The sequence below is a fragment of the Rhinopithecus roxellana genome, chromosome 4 (genome assembly GCF_007565055.1).
Source record: "Rhinopithecus roxellana isolate Shanxi Qingling chromosome 4, ASM756505v1, whole genome shotgun sequence".
Lineage (NCBI taxonomy): Eukaryota > Metazoa > Chordata > Mammalia > Primates > Cercopithecidae > Rhinopithecus > Rhinopithecus roxellana.
The window spans coordinates 39761943-39766831 of record NC_044552.1 but is presented as its reverse complement, the minus strand read 5'-3'; the positions used below and the strand labels follow the sequence as shown (position 1 = coordinate 39766831).

General features: G+C 55.0%; 1 pseudogene; it reads left to right on the top strand.

Moving 5' to 3' along the window:
* The first annotated feature begins 1281 nt into the window (after nucleotides 1-1281).
* On the top strand, nucleotides 1282-3481 carry LOC104677087 (annotated as a pseudogene).
* Nucleotides 3482-4889: the final 1408 nt, after the last annotated feature.

The following is a 4889-nucleotide window of genomic DNA, read 5'->3' as shown; positions in this document are numbered from 1 at the left end:
ATAGGATTTGCGTAAGTAGTGGAAAATTACAGTCAAAGGGGGTTGTTCTCTGGCCGGCAGAGGTGGGGGTCACAAGGTGCTCAGTGGGGGAGCCTTTGAGTCAGGATGTGCCAGGAGAAGGAACTCCACAAGGCAATGTCATCAGTTAAGGCAAGAACCGGTCATTTTCACTTCCCTTGTGACTCTTCACTTGCTTCAGGCCATCTGGATGAATACGTGCAGGCTTGGGCTCAGAGGCCTGGTAAATGGCCTCCTAATGATTTTTTTTTAAAAGTGTTACAAAAATACCAAGTGTTCCAATAAAATATGCACACTGCCTAGATGTGCATAGTTCTGGAAAACAGGCAGTGCTTGAGCGTCCTTGAAGAGCATTGGGACTGCATGGAACACTTGCAGCTTTGGGGTGATGACTACAGGCTCCCGGTTGCAATAGACAGTAACAAACCCTGCTTCTTTGTATTCAGGAGAAGTTCTGGACTCATACAGGGAAACTCGGACTAGGGAAGGAAGATAATTTTAAATTCAACAACCCAGAGTCACAGATCCACAGTCTGGGAAAGTAAAACAGGAGCTTTGAGAGTTTAGTGGTAGTGCTATTTTGACACAGGTCTTTTACAGATTGGAATTCTAATCATTCAGTGATTACCAATATTGTGCTACCTACTGTATTAATAAGCAAAAAGGAAACTGGTCTCTATGAGAATCTCTATGTGGTGCCTTCAGACAAAACTTCACCAGTTTTAGAAAGAAAACCCCTGTCTCTACACCTCCATTCCCAGGGCGAGCTCACTCTCTGGCATCAAGTTCCCCGTGGTGAGTTTCCCTGTACAAAGGTCCAAGGGGAGAGGTATGGAGTGGGAGGCAGGGAGTCCAGTTCAGGGATGGGGATTCCAGGACGAGTAGGGAAGGGGAAGGGGCTGGGTGCAGTCTCGGGGTCTCTCCCTGGTTTCCATAGACAGATACTTGTCCAGGACTCAGGCAGACAGTGTGACAAAGAGGCTTGGTGTAGAAGAGGGATCAGGACAAAGTCCCAGGTCCCGAGCGTGGCTCTCAGGGTCTCAGGCTCCCAGGGCCAGGTGGGGAGGCGCAGCGTTGAGGATTCTCCACTCCTTTGAGTTTAACTTCTTTTCCCAACCTGTGTCCTTCTTCCAGGATAATCAGGACACGTCCCCAGTTGCCACTCCCACTGGCTGTCGGGTTTCTAGACAAGCCAATCAGTGTGGTCCCGGTCCTGGTTCTAAAGTCCTCAGTCAACCACTGGGACTCAGATTCTCCCCAGAAGCCAAAGATGCGGTCATGGTGCCCCGAACCCTCCTCCTGCTGCTCTGGGGGCCCTGGCCCTGACCGAGACCTGGGTGGGTGAGTGCGGGGTCGGGAGGGAAACAGCCTCTGCAGGGAGGAGAGAGGGGACCAACCGCCCAGGTGGGGCGCAGGACGCGGGGAGCCGCGCCGGGAGGAGGGTCGGTGGGGGGTCTCAGCCTCTCCTCGCCCCCAGGCTCCCACTCCTTGAGGTATTTCAGCACCGCTGTCTCCCGGCCCGGCCGCGGGGAGCCCTGGTACCTCGAAGTCGGCTACGTGGACGACACGCAGTTCGTGCGGTTCGACAGCGACGCGGCGAGTCCGAGGATGGAGCCGCGGGCGCCGTGGATGGAGCAGGAAGGGCCAGAGTATTGGGACCGGAACACACTGAACGCCAAGGTCAACGCAGAGACTTTCCGAGGGGACTTGAGGAACCTGCTCCGCTACTACAACCAGAGCGAGGCAGGTGAGTGACCCCGGCCTGGGGCGCGGGTCAGGACCTCTCCCCATCCCCCACGGACGACCCGAGTTCCCCGGAGTCTTGGGGTCTGAGATCCACCCCGAGGCTGCGGGACCCGCCCAGACCCAGGATCCAGGAGAGCCCCAGGCGCCTTTACCCGGTTTCATTTTCAGTTTAGGCCACAATCCCCGCAGGTTGGTCGGGGCGGGGACGGGAATCGGTGGCGAGGTCTGACCGCGGGGGCGGGGCCAGGCACTCACACCTTCCAGTGGATGTACGGCTGCGACCTGGGGCCCGACGGGCGCCTCCTCCGCGGGTACCGGCAGTTCGCCTACGATGGCAAGGATTACATCGCCCTGAACGAGGACCTGCGCTCCTGGACCTCCGCAGACACGACGGCTCAGATAACGCAGCGCAAGTGTGAGGCGGCCCGTGCGGCGGAGAAGCTGAGAGCCTACCTGGAGGGCGAGTGCCTGGAGTGGCTCCGTAGATACCTGGAGAACTGGAAGGAGACACTGCAGCTCGCGGGTACCAGAGGCAGTGGGGAGTCTTCCTCATCTCCTATAGATTTCCCGGGATGGCCTCCTAGGAGGAGGGGAGGAAAATGGGATCAGCGCTAGAATGTCGCCTTCCCTTGAATGGAGAATGGCATGAATTTTCCAGAGTTTCCTCTGAGGGTCCCCGCAGCTCTCTAGGACAATTAAGGCATGAAATCTCTGAGGAAATACCCTTTTGACCCCTGCAGCAGCCTTGGGCCCCGTGACTTTTTCTCTCAAGCCTTGTTCTCTGCCTCACACTCAATGTATTTGAAGGACTGATTCCAACTTTTCTGAGTCCCTCGGCCTCCACTCAGGTCAGAACCAGAAGTCGTTGTTCCCCCCTCAGAGACTAGAACTTTCCAAGGAATAGGAGATTATCTCAGGTGCCTGTGTCCAGGCTGGTGTCTGGCTTCTGTGCTCCCTTCCCCACCCCAGGTGTCCTGTCCATTCTCAGGATGGTCACATGGGTGCTGCTGGAGTGTCCCATGAGAGATGCAAAGTGCCTGAATTTTCTGACTTTTCCTGTCAGACCCCCCAAAGACACACGTGGCCCACCACCCTGTCTCTGACCATGAGGCCACCCTGAGGTGCTGGGCCCTGGGCTTCTACCCTGCGGAGATCACACTGACCTGGCAGTGGGATGGGGAGGAGCAAACTCAGGACACTGAGCTTGTGGACACCAGGCCAGCAGGGGATGGAACCTTCCAGAAGTGAGCAGCTGTGGTGGTGCCTTGTGGAGAAGAGCAGAGATACACATGCCATGTGCAGCACGAGGGGCTGCTGGAGCCCCTCACCCTGAGATGGGGTAAGGAGGGGGATGAGGGGTCATGTCTCTTCTCAGGGAAAGTAGGAGCCCTTCTGGAGCGCTTCAGCAGGGTCAGGGCCCCTCACCTTCCCCTCCTTTCCCAGAGCCGTCTTCCCAATCCACCATCCCCATTGTGGGCATTGTTGCTGGCCTGGCTGTCCTAGGAGCTGTGTTCACTGGAGCTGTGGTCGCTGCTGTGATGTGAAGAAGGAAGAGCTTAGGTAGGGAAGGGGTGAGTGGTGGGGTCTGGGTTTTCTTGTTCCACTGGGGGTTTCAAGCTCCAGGTAGAAGTGTTCCCTGCCTCATTCCTGGGAAGCAGCATCCACACATGGGCTGTCCCAGCCTGGGGCCTATGTGCCAGCACGTACTCTTTTGTGAAGCACATGTGACAATGAAGGACAATGTATCACCTTGATGATTACGGTGTTGGGATCCTGATTTCAGCATTCACGAGTCAGGGGAAGGTTCCTGCTAAGGACAGACCTTAGGAGGGCAGTTGGTCCAGGACCCACACCTGCTTTCCTTGTGTTTGCTTATCCTGCCCTGGGTCTGCAGTCATAGTTCTGGAAACTTCTCTTGGGTTTAAGACTAGAAGTTTCCTCTAAGATCTCATGGCCCTGCCTCCTCCCTGTCCCCTCACAGGACATTTTCTTCCCACAAGGGGAAAAAGAGGGAGCTACTCTCAGGCTGCATGTAAGTGGTGTGGGCGGGAGTGTGGAGGAGCTCATCCACTCTATAATTCCTCCTGTCTCACATCTCCTGTGGGCTCTGACCAGGTCCTCTTTTTGTTCTACCCCAGGGAGCAACAGTGCCCAGAGCTCTTGTGTGTCTCTCATGAATTCTAAAGGTGAGACCCTGGGGGATCTGAAGTCAGTGGGGGATGGGGCAGAGGGAACATGACTGGGTTATGGGGATTCTTTGATTGGGACGTTTTGAGAGTGTGGTGGGCTCTTCAGAGACTGACTGACTTGAATTTGTTCATGACTGTTGTCTTCTGTAGGCTGAGACAGCTGCTTTATATGGGACTGAGATCAGGATTTCTTCACATCTCCCCTTTGTTACTTCAAGAGCCTCTGGCATCTCTTTCTGCGAAGGCATCTGAATGTGCCTGCCTCCCTGTTAGCATAATGTGAGGAGGTGGAGAGACAACCCACCCCCGTGTCCACCGTGACCCGTGTCCCCACGCTGACCTGTGTTCCCTCCCCAGTCATCCTTCCTGTTCCTGAGAGGTGGGGCTGGATGTCTCCATTTCAGTCTCAACTTCATGGTGCACTGAGCTGCAACCTCTTACTTCCCTACTGAAAATGAGAATCTGAATAGAAATTTGTTTTCTCAAATATTTTCCATGAGAGGTTGATGGGTTAATAAAATAAGTCAATTCCTAGAATTTGAGAGAGGAAATAAAGACCTGAGAACCTTTCAGAATCCGTGTATTAGCTGTGCTGAGTTTGTTGCAGGTGGGGGTGGAGAAGGCTGTGAGGAGCCAAGTGTGAATGCGGCCTGTGTCCAGTTGCTGTTCAGTCCACTGTGGGCTTTATGTGGTGAGTCCTCAGCTGGGTCACCTTCACTGCTCCATTGTTCTTGTCCCTTCAGTGGAAACTTGTCCAGCAGAACTGTGACCACAGAGGCTCACACATCACCCAGGGTGGCCCCTGCCTACGGGAGTCTCTGTGCTTTCCGAGACAAGTGTTCAGACCCATTCAGCTCCTGCCCTCCTTCTAGGGCTCCTCTTCTGCTCTGATCTCCTGCTCTCTCTCCCGGCCCTGGTTCTAGTGATCTTGGTGCT